At 40.3% G+C, this 23,279-nt stretch overlaps 1 protein-coding gene across 1 annotated transcript in view; it reads left to right on the top strand.

The window, feature by feature from the left end:
• The first annotated feature begins 1,022 nt into the window (after nt 1-1,022).
• The window catches only part of LOC111149777 (sodium channel protein type 1 subunit alpha), a 145,481-nt gene continuing 123,224 nt past the window's right edge, over nt 1,023-23,279 (top strand). The window contains exon 1 of the mRNA XM_022507393.1: nt 1,023-1,255. The gene's annotated coding sequence lies outside the window, so the exon portion shown is untranslated. The remainder of the gene's footprint in view (nt 1,256-23,279) is intronic.

Genomic DNA, 23,279 nt, shown 5'->3' with positions numbered 1-23,279 from the left:
GAGCAGCACATTAATATTATTTTTAAATCATGCATGGCTTCTCTATTTCTGTTGCCTCGGGAATTATACATCTTAGCCCACATCCCGTATCAAACCACAATTTTATATATAATTAAACAATATAATATCATTTTATATTAATAATGTCATATCATTGTACTCAGGATCAGAATATAGGGCTGGTTTTATTACTTCTAGCTTTTAAGAGCACAACTTGCATTGCACACACTTGAGATAATTGAATGAAAATTAGATGGAGAATATGCTGTTTTTAATTTGCTATTTAAAAGTATCCTCCAGATATCTAGGAGTGAGTATAACAAACCTTATCTAAAAGCACAGTGATCTTCTTGCCCCATTCTGAGAAACTGCTTTCAAACTCTAAAGAAAGATTCATTGTATACAAAATCTGAATGCTGAACTTCCTATCGTTTTAGTATCAACAATGGCAGTAATTAATGAACACAGCTGACAGTTACCTGCCCACCACCATAGAGAGCTAACCTGATTTGCTTATGTCTTTCATGAAAATACCTGAACTGAAATTCATTAAGCACGACCAGTTTAACCCACCCCCTTCTGAATTTGATAAGATTTCAAATGCCATTGTCTTGCTTGCGAAAAGATGTTGAAGGAACATAAACACTCTTTACCACTCTTACAGTTATCCTGCAAACCAGCTCACACCTCCAACTATTATTTCTATTACACAGACACATATTCCCCTCTACTCACCACAATGAGTTAAAGGTAGACAGAAGCTCTCGGTGGCAGCTTTGAGTCATTACTCTGCTTTACCATTCCCTTCATCTTAGTTGTCATGGCTCAGTACTTTACAGACAGCCATTCACTCTGTTAGCTTTACTGCAAGCACTGAGAGCGGTGCCTTGCACTTGCTGCAAAATTTAGCTTTTATGCTTCTGGTCATTCTTCCCACAAAAACAACAAGACCAGTTTCCGAGCTATTCTTAACTCTCCTTCCGAAACATTTCAAAAGAGAAAGACAAGATTTCATGATTCCCATGCAAACTCCCAGCCTGCCCGTCTGCCTGCTGCCGCCAATACTTCTTCCTCTTGCTGGTGATGACATTCAGTGAGCTCCCCAGCCCCGACGCTTCGTTATGTAAGGCTGTCTAGGTCAAGTGTAGGAGACACACTGCTGGCCTGTGAAAACTCATGGAACTCTTCCTTCAGATTAACACTTCAGGGACTATGGAAGCTGGAGGAAGCTGAGCTTTTACTACATCTTTTGGGGGTAAATATTTTTGCATGATTCAGTGGTTTGTATGCTCGAGTCTTGGCAGATGCCCGTCAGCCATGCTGAGAGGTGCCGAGAGAAATTACTAAGGGAGTCCAGTTTTGTCAGCATGCTTGAATAAGCATAGGAAGTCTGGTAGCAGTCCTAGTTTTAAGACGCTCAGGGAGTAAATGAATCATAAATTAGGATTTGCTTATCAAGCACCTTCTCTAGCCATCGAGGAATGAATGTTGCTGTGGCTGTTTAAACTCTGAATACAATCCATTTGCTGGGAGGTGTTGCTGGAAAGCACTATTAGCTCTCAGAGATTTACTGCAGTCCTTGGCTGTTCTGTTGCCCTTGTCTGATGGCAAATTTGCTTTCCTTGTAAATAAGCTTGATGTTTTCCCACGTTTGTCTTCTGTGGTGATTGTTTGTGACTATATGAGAGTGAAAGCGTCATAACCTGGCAGTGATGTGACTTCAACAGATAATAAATCCTGCCTACTTTGTTCCAAGGTGAATCCTGCAGTAAAAGCGCCATTTGATACGAGCTGGTCCTGCTGATGCCGGGCTAACTGCTCTGGTTCAGACTGTGCTGTGTTCAGAGGACGTGGAGGCATGATCCCAGATTGGACATGAACAGTTATTCACTCTGTGAGTAAAATTAGAAACAGCATAGCACTGATTCTGTTTTAGACTCTCACCCCGGGTCCTGGTCCGGGAATTCGTTAGGAGAGCAGGCTCTTACGGAACACTGCAGAAAAGCCTGGAGAAGTAGCAGGGTAAGACTGCAGCAGCGGTGTGATACTGGCAAGGAATTTTAATAAGACTTAACCAGAGATCCTGATACAACAGATGGCACCTAATTTAAAAGATGGGTGGGTATTTAAAAAGTTCCAGACAGGAGCAGCACATTTGAGAGGGTTCGGCTTCCTGGGTGCCCTTGGCAGGAGAAGTTCAGTGCTTCGGACAGGATGTCATGAGTTAGGAAAATAAAGGCTGTGTAAAGTGTCTCGTGATGTTAAAGTGGTAAATGGGAGGCTGAATATTCAGTGTCCATAAATGAGGACCGGCACGGGGTAATCAATGACAGCACACTCAATCACTAGGCAAACAGGTAGTTTTTAAGAATCTGCAATTTCTTACATTATTTTTCATTAAATTAAAGGAACGCAAATGAATGTTGCCAAAATAAATTTCCTTCTGGGTACCTTTCACTCTGTTAATAATGATTAACAGTAGTACATTGATTATTTATGTCGGGAATATATTGCTTATCATTTTATGCTATATTTAATTGATTAAACATGTACGTGTTTTCCCAAATAACTTGAAGAGACAGTTACGGTCCCTCAGGGCCTGATTTTTATATTACTAATGTCAATAGGCATTTTCCCCATAGACCTAGCTTGGCATAAGAGCCCCAATCAGACCAGGCTTTACTCAGTTTGGCATCCAGAATAATCCTCACACACAGAATGTGAAAAACAATGCATACGTACTCAGTCATACTTACAATCTTCAGTTCATAGAGCTTTACGATAACACTGTCAGTGCTCAGATGTCTATACATGATTTTTGTTTCAAAATCTGTTTTTAATAGGGATTCTTTTCTCTGTTAATGGAACTTAAATGGTTATATTCACTTGTTCATTTCTAAAGTAAAAGATATGAGTTAAATGAGGCTAAAGTTAGTTTTGGTTCTGCCGTCTCTAGATGATTTTCTTCTCAGTGTGAAGTAGCATTAGTAATTAATCTACGCCAAAGGGAGATTACATTTTTTGGTGAGATTATATTGTTCAATGCTTATGATATTGAGCCAACATTAATTGAGTAGCTACCAAATGCTAGGCCAGTGGTTCTCAAAGCGTGGTCTCCTGAGTACCCGGAGCAGCAGCTGAAAGCTTGTTAGGAATGCAGATTCTCAGGGGCTGAGGGGGGCAACTTGTCTTTTAACAAGTCCAGCAGGTGGCTGTGAAGCATGCTAAAGTCTGAGAACCACTAGCCTGGGTAGAACTTGGGTTAAATATCATGAAAATAGTTTTCACTACATACAGTCAAATGTATGTTATGTAACTGAATTCTCTATTTTTCTGGTGTACCAGATTTCTCAATGTAAGCAGTACTATGTTTTAAGGACTTATGCTAGTGTTTAGTACATCTTCAGCCTAAATTTGTCCATAAGAAGCTTTGTGTTTCAGCAGTTCCATTTTTAGCTTTTAGAAGTCACGTGGTATGGTGGGAAACGATGAAGGACCTATCCCTTCCAGCTCTTGAGGAGGCAAGGACTTCTTGCTCACTGTGTCACTTGGCACCTGTCACTGACCTTCTCTGATGTTCAGTTTCTCATTTGTGAAATGATAGGTTGGCCTATGTCAGGGTTTCTCAGCTCAGCACAATTCACGTTGGCGGTCAGATAGTCTCCATTATGGGGTCTGTTCTGTACATCATACAATGAGCAACATCCTTGCCCTCTACCCTCAAGGTGCCACTAGCAACCCTCAATTGTGACAACCCCAATATTTCTAGACATGAACACATCTCCCCTGAGGGCAAGCTCGCCCCTCCCACCTCCTCATTCCCACCCCATCCTTTCCCCACATCTTCAAATCTGAGATGTGCTGGTCTAGGTTAACTCCCCTTTGTAAAGCTATAGTATATGAAACAGTCCAACAAATGTATTGTTTTTTCTTTTGGAAGCAGGCAGTTTCAAATTTCATAAAATAAATAGATGTATGTCTCTTTTGTGTAAGTCACAAATAAGCTGAGGCCTCTTTGCCCCCTTGAAAGTCTAGGTGTAATTTGTTCAAATACCAGTTCCACAGTCTGTGAAAGTCCAAAACCCTTCTTCAGCATTTCAGGGACTTAAAATCTTGTAACATCCTCTGTATCCTGGAGTCCTGGTTCCGTGTATGCTACCTCATCACTCTTAAAAAGTGACCTAGATTCTATCTGTCATGAGTTTCTACCAGAGATTTTCCTACACCAATCATCTTTGGGGTTGATAGATTTCACTAAGATTTGAGTTCTTCCCTTCATTCTTCCTCTCTCTCCCATCTCTGCTCATCACCCTGTTCTTGCAAAGTGTTCTGGGAGCTCCAAATTCCCCCTCTAGTGTATATAGCAAACCAGCTTTCCATGGCTTTTATATCCATATATATCACATATAAATGCCCAGATCTGTCAAAGAGCTTAGAAGATCAAGGGTCTCCAGTTTAGAACCATCTTCCCTTCATGGAAGGCTTTTGGGGTTATATTATATAATCATAAAATCATAAAGTCTTGGGACTGGAACGGGTATCTACTTTAAGTTCATTTACATGTCTTTGGAAGTCATACTGAATAAGAACTCTTGGCCCTTAAGATTACACATTTGCATGCTAGCATCTCAGAATTTTAATGATATTTCCCAAGGCTTGTTGCCTCGAACAATTTAGCAGTTCAGTCCAAACATTTTCTGGAACTGATATGCATGGTAGAAGTAGATAAGCCACACACCACTCTCACACACATGCACACACGCATATTTTTTCCCAAGTGTTAGAAATTCTTTTTAGGACAATGTACTACAAACTCAAATTGTATCCTAAGATATTTGTGAATTAAGGGACTTAATCTAAAACGTGGATATAAAAAATGCGTCAGACAGCTATATCTTGATTAATCAAAAATAATGGCTTATATTTGAATGATTATATCTGTATTTCCAAGTTATTTTATGGACATGATCCTTTCTGAGAGCCATAGCAACCCTATAGATAGGTCCCATTCCTATTATCATTTTATAGATAAGAAAATGAAACTGAAGATCTTCAGATGCCAAATCTTCTTCTCTTCCCACTATTCCATAAGGCAAGACTCAATAGTGTATGTAGTTTGAACACATTGGTGAGTATAATTTCAAAGTGTTTTTTGATAAAGACTTATTTCAAGAGTCTTTCTCTGCTCTAAAGTCATTCAGGGAGTATAAGGGTGGATGTATGCTACCAATTCTTTGCTGTATTTGCTAGGATTCATACATTTTCCCTGACTTATTTGTATATAATAGGTTTAGTTAATTGTTCTTTATATGTATTACTAAGTACTGACAGAATGATTTCAACACAGCATTTACGCTACCGTAATGTGTATTATGGCACTTAATGCTCTCAAAATCTCCAAGAGGATGGGATTGTTCCCCTTCTTAAGAGATGCCACTGAATTCAATCTAACCAAAACTTGGGTTTTAGCAGAGTTTCTGCACTGACCAGGCCATCTGCCCTGAGGCCATCTCTTCTCACTGCTGCACCCAGCACTGTGGCTCCGCACTGAGCATATACTGAGCCTCAGTAAATACTTGTTGAATGGGTGTTGAATAATGATCATTGCTACCTTGTTCCTTTATATTTTGTGCTTTTCATAACATTATTCACCCCAGTCAATTAAGTAGCAACTTGCAAATGAGATCCAGGATGGAAAATCGAAATTAAAAATCAAATTCCCAAAAGCAGAAGGGTAGGTTCATTTAAGGCTGCCATACACTTGGAGCTCTTTGCAACTCAATCATTCATGCTACTTTCTTTATTTATCTTAAGAAAAAAACCTTTCGGTTTGATACAGAGACTTTCTCAGACTTACAAAGTGAAGTTATTTCCAACATCAAGTAGAAAGTCTTGTGTTAAAATACTGGTTTCCCAACACCAGAGTCACACAGTCACTTCCAATTCTATTTGAGCTTAAAGTAAATACCCAGGAAGTCAAAACTTGAAAGATCTTCTATTCCATTTTGTTACTAGTGAAGTTGGCACACCGTATTATACTAGTTTCAGGGGTGTAGCATATTGATTTCACAATTCTGTTCATTACTAAATGCTTCCCACCCTAAGTGTAGATGCCGCCTGTCACCCACCATACATATTCCATTTTAGAATATTCAGAAAAAAAGTATTCAATAATAGAAGATAATTTAAACACATATTAAATACAGTGAATTCCAAATGACTTGATAGTATATGTAAATTCCACTTTTTTTTTTTTTTTTTTGGAAGCTGTGACTCAGCTCAATGTTACAGTCTTCTGTCGATATCCGAGGTGCGCAACCTACATCCTAACTCAGGACAGTTAGGGGTGCAAGTTGTCAGTCCATCCCTTTCTTTACGACTGGTTAGCTTTGTGATGACAGGCGATTTATTAAACCTCTCTGAAAATCTGTTTCTTCAGCTCTCAAGCAAGAATCATCCTATCTCCTGTCCAGAATTTAGAAGAGATAATGTATATCAAGTAGTCTCTTTCACATACTGAAAGTGTTCAGAATATAATAGTTTATAATTATATTTGGCATCATCTGCTTCTAAATATATCAGGCTGTCTCAAGGAGTCCTCTCCATCTCTTTTGAGCAACTAGACATTGGTATTAGTGCAGGCTCTGGGACTCAAAGCGGCTGGATTCAATGACTGATGTTCAAAGCACTTATGAGTCAAGATCTGGTGAAGAGACAGGATGAGGCTAGCCATGAATGTACAGTTACCTATGCTTATGCCGCCCTTAAAGATACTTTTAAAAATGCAGTATCCTAAGATAACTAGCCAACCATGTGTCCAGCATTTTTACTCTTTTTTTTTTTTTGGTCAGCTGCTGTTCTTTATTGTTATTATTATTATTTTAAAGATTTTATTTATTTGACAGAGAGACACAGGGAGAGAGGCAACACAACTAGGGGGAGTGGAAGAGGGAGAAGCAGGCTTCCCGCTGAGCAGGGAGCCCGATCCCAGAACCCTGGGATCATGACCTGAGCTGAAGGCAGATGGTTAACGACTGAGCCATCCAGTTGTCCCTGTCAGCCCCTGTTCTTAAAAGATTATATTATCGAGGTAAATAATCCTTTGAGAGATTTGAAAAGCCTAGGAAATGTGGAATTTTTTTTTCAGAATAGAAGGAACAACTATTAAGAGGAAAAGTATGTATCACTAGAAAAAAATTTAGAATTATGCTGATTTAATTTATCTTGAAAAACAATTTGGACCTAAAGATAAAGACAAACACATTTCTACCAAGTTAGGGAAACATCTTTGACAACTGAGAGCCTAAATTAAGTAATGCCTCAGGTATTTTTCTAATTCCAATATTCTGTGTAAATGGATTAACTCTGGAATGGGGTCAGCTATATAGCAACCAATTCCAAGATGATTAGATTTGCTAGACCTGTTTCATGTATCCATTGATAAATAAGGAAAAATAAGTGACTTTTAATGTTGCTGTTTTAATCATTTATCCTAAAATACATCATTAGTCGCATAGGTCTCATAATCTGGAATTTGTTAAATCAGCTGATTTATGAAAAATTAATCATTTTTGGGTTTTATAAATGAAATTATAGTTCTCTGATAAAGTGACATTATTTTATTTTTTATGTCCAAGAAGTGAAACAGTGAAATAGGATGTTTAAAAGAATTATCAGTGTTCTATTGGGATTCTCTCATTTTGGGAAGCAAAGAAAAATAGAACAGGTATCAATCTTCTATATGAAACTTCCTAAAGATAACATTGTGATGATTTAATTTGGGAGAAAGGAACATGGCAGTAATAGTAAGAGTGTTTTGGTTTCAAAAGTACAGTTTCTAGTGAAAACATCAGAGAAAACTGTGTATCAGTCAGCACAATCAGGACATCTGAAAGAAATGTTTTGGTCTTCAGATTCGCTAAATGTGTCCTCCTGGCAATGAGCCACCCACTCCCCCCGCCCCCACACACACATCCATCCACCTTGTCTGAAGTGGCTTTAGGAGCAAATAAGCCAATTATGAGGACACTAATAATATTGTCAGTAGCCTTAGAGCAAATAGATGGTTCCCTTAAACTGGTGGAAACAAAAGGAGAATATTCAGTTTTGGCTTCTTGACATTATCCTTTCCTGGTCTCCTCGTGAGCAGGGTTCCGTCTTTCCTTCTGCAGCAGGTGTGCTGGGACCTGTGTGGTCTGGCATCTGCCCACCCCTCCAGACTCTAGCCATTTCTACAGACCCAACCTTGCATCTGTCTGTACACATTATCTCCTCTTCTTGGAACATACCTTCTGTTTTTTCTCCACATCTCTGTGCTTCTCCTAATAGACTCCTATGGGAAACTCCCAGCGAAGTCAAGACTTGGCCTGGATATCACTTTCCAGTTAACAAAGAAAAAAGCTTGATAATTCCTGATGATGGCAAAAGTGTGGGAAACGGGTCTCTTAAGCTGTTGCCGGAATGTAAAAAGATGACATGCCTTTGGAGAGAAGCTTAGCAATATCTACCAAAGTTAAAAGGCCCATGCCCTTCCACTCAACTGAGCCATTTCCTAAGATGAGTTTTCCCACAGAAAAACTTGTGCAAGTGGGGAAAATGTTTGGAAAGTGGTGTTGACACCAGCATTGTTTGAAGTAACAGCAAAACAAAACAAATGAAACCAAAACACTGGAAATAACCTAAGTACTTATCATTTGAAGACTGATTAAATAGATTTTTAGTGTATCCATCTATGTGCATACCAAAATACTCTTTACCTTATAACACACATTACATAATAACAAGGGAAAAAATTGAGATACACTATGTATAATGTTTGTAACATATGTTACATAATAACAGGGAAAATTTGAAATAAAATATGTAAATCAAACAAAGTGTACATCAATAGATAGTATGATGTCATTTCTGGAAAAAATATCTAAAACATATATTTCAGATGCTTGGATAAACACAAGTAATTTCAGACAAATTCAAAAGAAATTGTTAACATGATTGCTTCTCCAGAATGGCCCTGGAGGAAGAGAAACAGGAAAGTTAATTTTGATTTTTAAAATCAAACAGGTCAAGTGACATGCAAAATGTTACTTGAAGAGTAGGTTAGGAATTTTCTTGGTAGAAGAGGGGAGAGGTACCTGTCTCCAGTAGGCCTGACAAGTGTGCCTTCCAAAAGAGAGTGGGCATTCTTAGGGTACAGTGGGAGGAGCAGTGGCTGATTCACATGGTATGGGTGCAGAGGGAAGAGGTCAGGCTTAGGAGCTGAACCTCTGTGACAGTCATTGCCGACCCTACCCTCTACAATAGGGATTCTCAAACTTTAATGCATACAGAAATCACCTGGGAGTCTGGTTAAAATTCAGATTCTACTTCAGCAAAGAGGAGCAAAGCCCCAGATTCTGCATTTCCACAAGTTCCCAAGAGATGCTCATGCAGCAAGCCCACTGCCACATTTTGACAGGCAGGGTTTCAAAACTAAGAGTATCAGGTGTTTGTGTCTTCCCAAATATGGTGTGGTTTGTGTCTTCCCAAATATGAAGCAGAGCCAGAAAGCACTTGTTTTCAGAAAATGAACTGAGAAAAGGAGTCCTCATCAAGTATGAGGTTTGCAACGTGAGGCTTGGCCAGAGCAGACTTATTGTCAAATGCTCAAGATCAGCCGTTCTGCTTTCTGAGGCTCTCCATGTTTAACAAATGTTGACTTCTAGAAACTCAGGCGTTGCCAGATTGAAGCAAGCGTCTCCACTCCACTCCCCGTGTACTTAGTTTATTTGTTGACTTGGTGAGAATAGTTCCAAACATAGATCCACTCTTTCACATTCTGTGGCAGATTGAAGAATTCAAAACAAAAAGAAGGAAGAACTGCCATCTGCCACCCTCCCACCCTGTCACATGACACCCCCCCAACACGTTTGACAGAAATCCAGTCTGTAGATCTACCGTACACCTAAAAACTCTCTTGGGCTGGCTGCATATAGAAATACCTTTCCTCTATCACAGTCCATGTGAGCATGTGTGTTGTAACCTAGCTCTGCGAGGAGCGGGTATGTCCTCTCCCCTTTGTTTGCTTTTGAACTTCGGTCCCAGAGACTTGCCATCTTGATTTTAATAATGTGATATTGCCAAGAGTTTTATATGAAACCAGACAATATGAACTTAGGCTATGATTGGGTACTTGGAAGATAGAGTGTTGGTTTCAAAACCACATTTAATCAGCCCCTTACCTGGAGATCCTCCTATGTGTGACTTTAGCCAAGTTACTGAACTGTTCTGAGTCTCAATTTCCTCATCTATAAAATCCCAATAATGATAATGATACCTACTTTATTACGCTGTTGTGAACTTTAAAAGTCCTGTCATATTTAATTATTATTCCTCTTAAATCATTATTAGACTTGATTTGAAAATGGTCATGTTTGAATAGCAATATGTTTCTGCATACCTACCACATACTAGAGATACATACTATGAGATACACAGTTCTCCCCCCCTTTCCCACCAGCCCTTCACATCTGATAGAACTTAGAAATCATCTACCTGATGCTTTCAAAGGAAAGGAAGTTTAAATCAGGACAGTGGGAGTGAAGGGACTCTACACAGAGTAGGTTCGGGGGAGCCAAAATGGGATGATGAGGCTGGGACATGCAGCAATGGGGAGGTCTGAAGGTGCACATGCCAAGGACAGCCATTGGCGAAAGCTACTCCAGCAGAAGAGGGGCTGCCCCAGCAGGAAATGAAGAGTGCCAAGCCCAGGAAGGGAGCAGAGACACAATGGGTGGGTCAGGGAATAGACCTGCAGCCCCAACAGCTGCTCTCCATAGTTAGACACAATCTGGAAACCCTTGTCTTCTGGGTTCTTTTGGGTTGAGTCCAAGGCAGTCAGGAGTAGGAACCAGAGAATCTTTCCCACCACACCCCACCTTCTAGCCTAAGTGGGGGCATTTGTCTCTGGTAAACCTCCTGCTTGGGTTTTCCAAGACTTCTGCTCTCTGTAGAATCTGGTGCCACTGTTTCTTTCTCTTATCCATTAAGACCCAGGGGTAGCACAGAGTCTCTCCATCACTAGTTCCTGAGTGCTTTGTCAACCATCTAAGCTACATAGTAAAATGTTTCTCCATTAAATTATTTTCGCGGAATGGCTTCTGAGTGTAACATCTATTTCCTGCCAGGATCTCGACTAAATCAGAGCTACAGAATTTTAAAGCAATAGATGTTTCATGGAAAGGTAACTCTCTTGTGATGCCCTAGAGAGGAGACTCTGGGCTGATGAAGATGTGGATAAAGGGAGTGCTGTCCTCTGGGACAGCAACTACCATGTGAAGTAGGGCAAATGAGCTCTGAGTTTCACCACTGCTGAAGTTATGAGAAGATTCACATTCTGTATTTGCTTAGTTGCAGAAAGAGTAAGGGGGTGGGGGAGCAGTGTAAATATCACATCCCATATATGTTAAAGAGGTAGAGACCCAGAAGGAGCCCTTTCCTGCCTCTTCAACCTGCTATTCCCCACAGAGAGGTGGAACAGGTTACTTTGATGTAATGATAACAACCAGGATGTGAAAGACTATCAAAGAGACTGTGTAGAACATGAAAAAAAAAAAGTGTATCAGGCTCTGTGCTTCCTTATTTTTCAAGGGTCTTGGAAAATCCTGAGACAAAGTGGTTCTTTCATTGCAGCAACCCCTAGCAAGTAGACAAGTCTGTCTCTTATCTGACTATAGATGAGCAGGTACAGGAGACTGTGGGTAGCCTGGGGGGTGCCGCTGCCCAGTGCCTGTCCACAGCTGAGCCCCAAGTGATCCAGGTGTGGCTCAAATAACCCATTGCTCAGCAATTCAGGGTGAATAGGGGCCATCCTATATCTAGCAACTCAGTTCACAAGCTGCAAATTTTCCAAGGAAATTTAGGCAGACTAGGTTAAATGTGGTGATCGTCCAGCTCCATGTACCTTGTCCCCCAGTCACTTACCAGTCTCTTCTGAAGAGTTTGCAGCTCTGAAGTGGGCCCTGGACTGACCTTAGCCCATTATTTGGAATTCTTGCTTTTCCCTGGGAAGATAGAAGGTATGTAATCATACATGATTTGGGTGAGTTTGTGAATGGATTTCTGAAGGTTGAGACGGCTTAGTGATATGGGAAAGATGTTAATCTCCCAGAAAAATACAGCAGCATCATAATTCTAATGATATATGCAGGCATTATGGATAGCTTTTCTTGGTAAAGACAATGGCTCTTGGTCTTTGAATATGAAAGGAAAAAGGTGTTGGTTAAAATCCTTTAAGGAAAAAGGAACTACATGTTTGATTATGTTAAGTTATGGCAAAGTTCAGTTTTATTTTGTAAATAAAGAGTTGTCTTCATAAATATCAGCTATTTAGTGTAAAGAAAGTTTTCTTCATGAAATAAAAGCTAATTAAACCAATTCAATAGATAGAGAAGTGATAATGTTTTATTTAAAAACATATTTAGATAGCAAACAGGTATTGCGGTCCCAATAAGCAATCGACCATATTTTTCTCAGCACTAGGTGTAGCTGACTCTTCTTTGGGAAGGGGGGAAATTGCTGTATGAACTAGATCAGGCAAAAACCAAGAATAGTGTGTACATGATCTATCAGAAGGGAATGAGCACATGTAAGCACAGAATAGAACCCAACACAGTAACTTAGTTATTTTATGTTGCTCATGTCTTTCCTTTATTTATATTGCTATTTCTTTTCTTTCTTTATCCTACCGTGGCAGTAGATCTAAACATAAATATTTATGATTATTGCTTTAAATATTGTGATGTACTTTGATCTTGTTTAAGGAGTCAAACTTTATGAACCTTTTATGTATTTAAAGAAAGAGGCATAAAGCTCAGGCATGTGAAATAGTAAATATTTTTTCAATATAAGAAAGTTAACAACCATGTAAATACGGCTAGTTAGACTGAAGAAACAGAAAATATATTTTTAGATTACATTTTAGCTTTTCAAAGACATTATAGAACTTCAAGATCATTTGCTTACTGGATATTTCCTGGGCCTCTTTTTGGATCTGCATTCCTAAAAGCTGTCAATGTTACTCTGAGTACTTGGTGCTCATGCCCTTGAACTTGAACATTTGTGGTTAATATTTAAGATCAGTATGAGGAGTGAGACTGAAGGACAGTCACTTTCTTTACCCTTTGCTAAAACCAACGTTGGTTAGTCCATCACCTTCGTAAACAGTAACTGCAATCACACACACCATCACATCCATCTCTCTGTCAAAACATGAGTGAAAATCAATTGTGGCGTATCTAGAAATACTCCACTCGCTTCCATTTTGCTTCTTATATGCTGAGGCACCCACTCAATATTAATTTCCTTCATAGTTAGACAGTGGAAAAAATTTGAATGGACTTTTGTGGTATAAAACAAGCTATGTGACCTTGGACAAGTCACATCACTTCTCTTGACATCATTCCTTCTATCCAAAATAAGAACCCTTGTCTAGATGATCCCTGAGAACATTTCAATGCCACAATTCCTCAAGGATTATGAAAAGCATATCTGTGAAGCAGTGGTAAAAATTTACATCAACTGAGGTTCTGTTTCATGAGATTTTAAGTTATTTTATCCTGTCTGTAAATCTTAGTGGAATTTCATTCTGGAATTTTGATTCATCAGTACTCAGCAGATGTCATCTGTTCACCTTTGGCAAATACCTTCATTCCACTAGAAACACTGGGGTGTGTTTGGGAATAAAATAAGAAATAAGACCTAGTACTTGCTCTCAAAGAGATTAGGGGATGGAGGTAGGGCAGAAGTTTGCATGGAGGAGGGTGATGTGACCAGAGAGGAAATGAAGAAAACCAAGTATTAAAAGTGTGATGGCTTCTGGCTTATTGGGGGGAAAGGCAAAGAGTTAGCTATTATGAAAAATGACATTGCTGTCATCCTCAGTAAATATTGATGTACTTTAGTTGAAGAAAGAAGACCAAAAAATAAGCCAGGGCCCCAAATAATAAAGGATTTAAAGCTGAAAACTCATAGAGCACTGAAGTAATTTTTTTAAACATTGCTTGAAGGGTTGCATAATATTGAGAATGAATAATATTCTATGAAGTGACAAAAAGTAATTCTGTAATTTAATATCCTTGTAAACCAATATCGCATTGCTGACCTCATCAGATGCTTTACATTCATCTATTTAAATCCCTTTCAAGAGATCATCTTTGTGTATTACTAGGTCTTGCCCATAAAACCCATTTATTTGGTTTAGAAATACCACTGTTTGCTTCTCCAACTCCAACAGCTGCCTATGTAATTAAAAAAAAAAAATTGCGTTGACTCTTCCAACAGGAAGTAACTGCATCCCTGAAAATGGTCATCTGTGGATTTCTAATTAAGTTCTGGTTTTCATTGCTTTGGGTGGAATGGCAGGAAGGCTTGGGAGACTGGGCATCATCAGAGGACCTCCCTCGTGATCCCACAACCTCCCTCCATCTCTTTCTCACTTTAAAACACAGCATTGTGGTAAGCGCGAAACAAAACAAAAAACTTTTCGTTTTCCTTTACTACCAGAAAGAAAGAATTGGAAGTAATTTTAGTGACTTTCTGGAAACTTTATAAAATTTTAAATATTTTTCTGTGTGCCTACAAACATAGATTCTAGCTACTGAGAAACATTTTAGAATAGATTCAGTAAGAAAAATAATTCCAATTATTTAGGCTCAATGTATTGTAGGTGACTTTAAGAATGGCAGTCTCTGAGTGAAAAAAATCACAAACTTGTTACAGCTCTGATTCAGTAAATTTCAGTGTGGGGTGGGCTCAAATATTTCGATATCCTGATTTAGTTCATTCTTTCTCTCTCTCTCTTTCTGTATCTCTTTCTTTCTTTCTTTCTTTTCTCTCTTTTCCCTCTTTCTTTCATGGGGTATATGGACTTAACAATGGTTTTAAATGTTTATCTTCTAGTACCTGTGAGACAGCCTAAAACCAATAGGCCAATTTTATGCTAGCAAGAAATTGTAACCTTAAACTTTGTTAAAAAAAGGTTGGCTATGGTCCCTAAGAGATGGATCTAGATGGCGTTTTCTGCATTTATTTATGTAATAACAGGTAAATTCTATACTCCTTTCTGGCTCACGTTCAGAAGGACAAATTAACCTGAAAAGTGAAGAGTTTATTATTTTTTGCTAGGAAGTGTTTTCTATTTCTAAAATAGTGGTTGCTTACGGCACTGTATTAATAAATGCTTGGGTGAGAGGAAGGAATTAGTAGTAAATGTTTGCAGAATATTATCTATATATTATATGTATACATGTCTATATACATATATACATGTGTGTATATGTATATGTAATATGCTTATATTTATGTGTGTACATCATTGTGTAATATATATTATATAATTGTGTGCACATATAAAGATATAGATTCCCCAGTAGTGTGTGTGTACATATATATGTGTGTGTGTGTGTGTGTGTACATGTATGTGTGTGTGTGTGTGTGTGTGTGTATCTATATATGGTGTGCATATGTACACACACACACACACACACACTACTGGGGAATCCATACCTGAAAACGAAGTCCTGAAGTGATAAATCATGTTTACTGTGGAAACACAGTTTTACAATGAACTGTTCTCTAGCTGAGTTCCATTTTCCAATCACATGGGCGTAAAGCCAGGATTTGAAGCCAGGTGATGGTACAGTGGTCCTGTGGATGTAGAATCATAAAGTCTGGGTTCAAATTCTGACTCTGGCATATGCAATGGGTATTGGAATCCCCATTCCGTCAGGCCTGCCACCACCCTCAGGCCTGTGTGGCATCACTATTATATCCTCTGGGACACCATCCCACAGTCAGACCCCTTCCCAGTTTCAACTCCAGACACCAGTAACCCAACCCCTTTCCTTCAGGGAGGACCCGACTTCATGTCACTCAGTGAGCCTAGATCCCCAAACAAATTACAGAAGGATCTATTCACATTTTCTCCTTTAAAACTCAAACGTCATTTATAATTCTGAGCAAAGGAATCCACAATTCAGAATATAATGATTTGACCATTACTTTAGGAAGTTTTGTCTCAAAGACCAAGGATGAGCTCCTTCTCCCTGCCAAACCCCAAATTAGTTAAGCATTAATTAACTCTTTTTATAAGGTAGCTGACTTGAAGGTCCAGAACTCCCAGAGATGGGCATCAAGCATAACGTTTTGGTAGAAAATTCTCTTTATTTTCTATGCTGAGCTCTCCCCTTGTACTCTCAAAGTCCTAATCACAGCAGGAAGTTCTCCTGTCTGTCTTGGAACTGATGGACAGCAAGACCCAGTGCAGCTTTTTCCATCCGAGTGACCTCTCTTCCTCTTTAATACCCAAAATATACTGAGAGCCATGAGGTCCCATTACAGCATTCCTTTTCCTTTGGTGCACTGAGCAGTGAACTGCTGCTGTTAGCCCCCAGCAGAGCTGAACCAAAGTCATGATCCAGTTCTCATGACAGAGAGAACAAGGCAAAGACTAAAGGACATCTTATGCTTTCATTCTCTTTGTTAGAAACTTTCTCATAGGAAGGGCACAGCCTAAGCCTCTTAGCAGGTGAGCAAAGCTGTGCATTCACAGGTGGAAGTATTGTCACATAGGAAATGGCCAGTGTGTACTTCCCACCCTCTGAGACAAGTTGGCAGAGGATCTCCTGGAATGGCTAACATTAAGGGTGGGCAGTAAAGGGGGGAAATTATCTTTTCATTCTCTGAAACTGGAAAGCTAACAGTGAGAAAGAGAAAATTATATCCCAATAAATTAACTTTCTGCATAAAGGTAAATAAAATGCAGAGCTGGTGCCATGGGGAGCTTAGAATCTAGGAGGTGAGTAAGAAATCTACAGAAAGCTCTCAGCACAAGGTCAAAAGAGTGCAATCATGTGAAGATTTAGCACAGATAGAGTTTCATTTTTACTTTATCTTTTGCCAACTTTCGTGAGTATCTGACTTGAAGTGTATATCACACTAATTTAATAAAAATCTCATATTTTGGGGTGCCTGGGTGGCTCAGTTGGTTAAGTGTGCTGCTCCTGATCTCAGCTCAGATCTTGATCTCAGGGTCCTGAGTTTGAGCCCCGCACTGGGCATGGATCCTGCTTACACAAACTAACTAACTCACTCACTCATTCACTCACTCATATTTTGCCTTGAAGCCAAGGCTTATATAAGGAATATTTAAAGTTACCAATGGTGTTAAACTGCTTCAGCTCTGACGAATGGAATGTCTTGTGTACTGAATGACAGACTAGTCCTTAAGAATCCTCTTTGTACCATGGGTGGGATGTTGGCCTTTCTTTTCCATTCTGTATCGGAGCAGCCATTTATTCTCATGTTCAATTCCTTCAGTTTAACAAACAACCATATTCCACAAGATAAAACGTGAAACAGATCTTTAATTAACACAAAAAACCAAGATTCGAACTACTGAGGAAACAAGAAAGACATTAGAGAAGAAAGAACAGGTGACCTAAAACATGGGTAGAATTTTCCATGTATGGATAGGAGCGGGGGCAGGCAGGGAAGATCTGTCAAGAGAAGCGAAGATTGTGGACAAAAATACAGAGGCAAAGGGTGGTGTGTGCAGTGAAAATAGTGTGCCTTTCCATCTGTTTAAAGGGTTGGAGTGAACTCTACTAACGGAGGGATTTTGATCTGGTTTGTTCACTGATGTAACTTTGGTTTCTGGAAAAGTGCCTGGCATATAATATATAGCATGCATATATATATATATATATCAGGAGCTTGAGGAGGTGAATAAATGAAGTGTCAGATGCCAGATGCCCAGAATATGAGCAGTATTTGATAGCTTTCAAGGACTAAGGCATTCGGATTCCTGCAATGAGGGAACTGGCTAGGACTCCACAGACTAGCAGAAGCCAAGTTCAACTAAGTGAAAATGGAGTTTATTTGTGTTTATCATGGAAGCCTAAGTCCGTGAAGTATCTTGATCTTGGGAAGGCCTGGAACGGGAGACAGAAGTCATTGCAAGTTTTCTGGCTCTGTCATTTGTCACTGCTTCTTCTACTCCTGTGTGATTTCTTGCTCTCAGTGCCTTGGCCCACCTGGTTTGGGGCATGCGTTTCCAGTGAAGCTTGGCCCCCACAGCCTCCAGAATCACATGGAGCAGTGCTGTTTGAGTAAGGTCATGTGGACAGACACCCTTCCCTGCTCAGGTCCTTGGGAGCCAGGAGCACAGGTGCACCACTGCAGACCAGAGAGAGAGAGAGAGATGTTGAGAGAATTGTTGTGAGCAGCCACTCAAAAACTTGACCTTTATAATAAGCAGTGAGAAGGCATGAAAGCATGTGGCCAACAGTGTCCTTCTTTTTATGCCTATACATTTAAGCTATAAGTACTGTTCCTATGAAATATGTTAGCCTGACATTTAAAAAAAAAAGAATACCGCCTGTTAGTTCACATACTTCCTACATCTCCTTCAGCTACCACAGCTTAGTAATTACTTACTAATATTGGTCACCGGTCCCTCCAGCTCCTTTCAACATTGCCCTGACTCTACCAGAGGCTGAACAATACCATTTCCCAGACGCAGAATAACTTCACTTAAAATGTTGTGCTACCTTGATTGGCTTTGGTGAAAATACAGAATTGCTGAGATGAACAGGAAATGATTACTCAATTTCCTTCTTTTATAGATGAGAAGATGGGCCCACGAGTAATTTATTTAAAAAGGTTCAGTACAAGTTTTGTGAACAGAGAAACAAAATATCCTTATGATTCTAGAACAGGGGTGAAAATGGGGACTTTTCAATATGTTGCAAAGATCAATAGACTTCAGAACCAAGAGCCTTAGTTTTACTGCTTTGTAAGCTATGTTGGCTGAAGCCTTATTGATAAGGTTTAGAGCCTCAGAGTTTTCAACTGCACAAGGAATAGTTATAATAATAGTAATAATAACCATTATACTGTTCTTTGGTAAGGAATAGATAGATGAAGTATTGAAGGTGATATCATTTAATAAATGGTAAAACACACCCCATGAGAGTTGTGAGCAGTAACTGTGTTAGGGGGAAAGCAACAAGGATGAAATAGTTACTGCAAATTACTAATCTACACATAGTTCATTGTGAGTTTACGCATGACCGGATGCTAAAGACTGTTTCAGTTTTAAAGTGCAGTACACAACAGAGAAAGTTCTATTCTCAGTTCCCAGAGTTACAAATAGTTTTGCATGGATGTTCCATTGTCTTGGGAACACCTGATGGATGGGTTTTATATTTCTATCAATAGGCCTTACTTCATTCAATTCAAAAAATATATATTTGCTTACCAAAACATGTTATTGTAATTAAGCTTTAGGTCAACTCCACAAGATGAGGAAACATTGTGGTTAAGTATAATAAAACTAGTCATTTTTTTAAAAAAAATTATTTGACAGAGAAAGATCACAAGTAGGCAGAGAGGCAGGCAGACAGAGAGAGAAGCAGGCTCCCCACTGAGCAAAGAGCCTGATGCGGGGCTCAATCCCAGGACGCTGAGATCATGACCTGAGCCAAAGGCAGCAGCTTAACCCACTGAGCCATCCAGGCACCCCTAAAACTAGTCATTTAGAGTGGAAGATAATCTTGGTTAACATCTAAATATAGATGAAGGTGACAAAATGTAAGTTTTTGTGACAAGCTCAGTAGCTAGCTCAAAGGCACGTGTTCATGGGTGTTGAAATTGAAGTAAAACTTAACATCTTCTCACACTGAGCTGTTCATTATAATGCAGAACCTTCTACTAAACACAACCTCCCAAATGAGAAACATTTCAAGTAGATCCTCAAAGGAAAGCCATAGACTAGCAATAAAGGGCCACCCCGTTCTCTCCTGGTGGAATAAGAAGACAGAGTTTTTCACAAATTATATAATTTGTAAAGATAGCGACGACTCAGAGTGAGAATAAAGTGACAAAGAAAAATGCAAAAGCAACACAAGATATTTGCTATGCTTGAAGATAGCTGTATTTACTTTTAAACTCTCTCATCTTGAAGTCATCAGGGGTATGATATAATAGAGCAACTGGAAATGAAGGAGAAACAAGAGGAACCAAGAGTGAGAGTGCCAGAGGGAAGAAGGGAAAGAAGGAAACAGAGAAAAGAGGTTGAGAACACATCAATCTGACTGGTGAGAAAATAGTTAGTGTTTGACCACTAGATGGCGATGTAATGTAAGGTGCTACCTCCACTTTTTTTTTTTTTTAAACAAGCTATTTGCTGATTTGTATTAGGTACCATAGAGTGAGGCGAGGATGAAGCCGAGAGGATACTGCAGAGATCTGTGGTGCATGTGTGTATGTGTGCGTGTGTGTGTTCGTGTGTGTGTGTGTCCCGCCTCAGTGAGACTGCAGCCCTTGTAAATACTTGGTCACCCTTTGCAAACGGAATTGAACAATTTGAAGGCACGTTGTTATCATCCGGTCTTTGGGAGATGCTGCTCCTCGTTGCAGATGGGTAATTTTCCTTTTTATCAGGTAAGTCATCTGGTTGTTTCGTTGTGATCTTAGTCATATTCATTTCAGTTATTCCTGTGGAAAAAGAGCCCTCAGATATACAGTTGGGACTGAGCAGGAAGTCCATTTTCGTGTGTGAATTCGGACCCACGGTCCCCCTCCTCCCTCTCTTCTCCTCCCCTTCTCCTCCCCTTCCCCTCCCCCTCCTCTCTCCACCTTCCACGAACTGAAATCAGGTTTGTTTTGCAGTCAGCATCTTGGTACAAGATGGGATTCTTTGGCCTGAAATAGCTTGGAACCTGGCCAGTTCTTCTTGCCTTTGCTTGCCTTCATCCTATTCAAGGTCTCTTTTTGAAGCCCCCTCTGTCCCCCGTGTTTTAGAGCTGGACTAGCTAGCTGTGAATAGAGGTCATATTGTTCCTAAGGATGGAGCAAAAATTAGATCTCAGTGTTAACCCCCCAGGAAAGAAGGAGGCAGCCGGGCAGTGCTGGAGCTCAGCACTGCAGGGGTGTTCAGCCTCCTCGCGCAGAGGCTGGGCTTTGGAGGAGAAATGCCTCCTGCCTTGGGCCAGAAGGGAACAATGATGCACTCCCCCAACTCGGATCGAACGGCGCCACAAAGGGAGCTTGAGGGAAGTGGGAGAGAGTCCCTTCTTCCGTGGAACGCCAGGCAGGACACACCGAGTTACTTTTAATTAGACAGAGGTCACGATGAGCAGTGAGACTGCAGAGGCGATTCGGCTCCCGGGGTGAGCCGGCCGGCTTTTCCAAAGTGCACGAGAAAGGTCTCCGGGTGGACGGGAGGCTTTTCAAACACATCTTTGTTATCATGGATTCCCTGCTCTCCTACCTGTTTGAGGTATGTATTTAAAGACCACCCCCCACGTTTACTTCTATTTCTTTTTGTTCTCTCCACTTACTCACGGAGAAGCGTCACTCCTCTTTACCCAATCGGTCCAAATAGAATGGTGGTAGGGGCCCTTTCGCGTGTCTCGAGAACCGATGGAAGCCAACGCAGGGGCATGCTCTGTCCATCTGTGCATGGGACTAAATATTTTCGGAGATGCAATAGCAAACTTGCGAATTGCCGACGCTGTTGCTCTCACACCTAGAAAATGTGCCTTCCCTTCCTATGGATTGACAGGTTCACGTGGGGTTCCTGATGTGCTAGTGTAGTAACAGGACAGATTTCTCCGTAAACCACTTTAAAGCATCCCAAGAGGACGAGGCCGAACAGAAACAGGAAAATTCCATGCTGAGGCTGGTTATTCCGGCTTGGGTTTCTCCGGTGCAGAGCGGTGGGTAGCTTACCTTTCCTATTTGCTGCGAGACCCGACCCTCGAGGGTGATGCAGCCTGGGGCTTGGGCACATTCGCTGGACGTCTGACACTTCTCTCTCCCCTTGGCTGGGCGTTCTGGAAGAAGAGTGATTGTTGTGAAAAACTCCTTTAAACCTCTCCTTTGTGGCTGTTGCTCTTGTAATTGCTGTGAGACCATTGCTTCCCTCTTCTAGGAGGACTGCTGCCATTTAGGCCTTCCTGCTCAAAGCTCCTTGAAGAGATTTTTAGATGGTGTCTATTTTAGGAACATAATGTGTAGACAAGAATGGATGGCCACAGAGATTTACGGGAAAACAGTTTTGTGGAGAGGGTGAGGTAACATTATGAACCACTAGAACAGAGCCCAGTGGCTGGTTACTTCGCATGAACCCAGCAATGCAATTAGTTTCCATTAAACTCACTGCAACTCCTTTGTATGGCTTTTTTTTTTTTTTTTTTTTTTTTTCTTTTTCTCCCTTTTCCTTTTTGTTGCTTTTTTTTTTTTTTTTCCAAATATTTTTTTTTTGGTAGCCAACAAATCTGGAATGCTCCTACCAGTAAAAGTAATTAATACATTGGATTTGCCGCCAATACTAATAGTCTCTGTTTACATGGCCCCTTCTTGCTGGGAAATTTGGTATCTGGAGACTCATTTATTAGGGCAATTTCCCTTTAAGGCATGGTGGAAAGGGTTTCTCCATCCATGAGAGGGGAAAGGAAGGCATGTTGGAGGCCTAATTAATTATACAGTATCCAAGAAGGCACTGGGGATCTCAGCCAGGATTCTCCATTAGCAACTAGAAATACCCAGGACAAAGGGACAGACTAGAGACACGTAAGTGAACTTTATTGCTACCAACATAGGGAATGAAAACTCCAGAATCTCCTACGGGAAGTCCAGTAAGACATATTCGAATTCCTTGTATAGAGGGCACTGTCTGGGAACCCAGAAATTCTGAGAGAGAAAACATACGAACACCTTCTCTGTGTGTTTCAGAAAAGGAAGGGAAAAATCTGGGGCTTGTTTGGAGTTACCCCTAGGACTTCAGAAAACTGGGCAGCCCTCCTGGGTTTACACTGGTACAATTTTGACACCTAAAAGCACCCCTTCAAAATTTAGCTGGGTTGGGGGTGGGGGTTGTGGATACAAGGTATTATAGGCCAAACCCATACTTCCTGCCAGGTAAATGGCTACCTGGGAAGGGGGAGGGGAGGAGAAAGGGATTACACGGGAGGGTGGAGAGGAACTGAGAATGAGCTATTGATGCTTTTGTGGTCTTCATCTTTGGGTCAATGGGCTGTGATTTGTGAAGTAATCACTATCCTTTGAAATTCTGATTCGTCAATTAAGCATGTTTCACATCTCTGTTTAGATAATACTGATGCAGGGCAGGTGTGGGGAAGGGATTTATTTTCTGAGCAACTGTGGTCAGGGAAAAAAAAAAGTAAACCAAATGTCTCCAAACTGTGCTTTTCCAATGTTTTCTTTTGTCCCTGTTC

Source organism: Enhydra lutris, unplaced genomic scaffold, assembly GCF_002288905.1.
Source record: "Enhydra lutris kenyoni isolate GAN:26980312 unplaced genomic scaffold, ASM228890v2 scaffoldscaffold1, whole genome shotgun sequence".
Taxonomy (NCBI): domain Eukaryota; kingdom Metazoa; phylum Chordata; class Mammalia; order Carnivora; family Mustelidae; genus Enhydra; species Enhydra lutris.
This window is presented reverse-complemented; position numbering and strand designations above follow the sequence as displayed.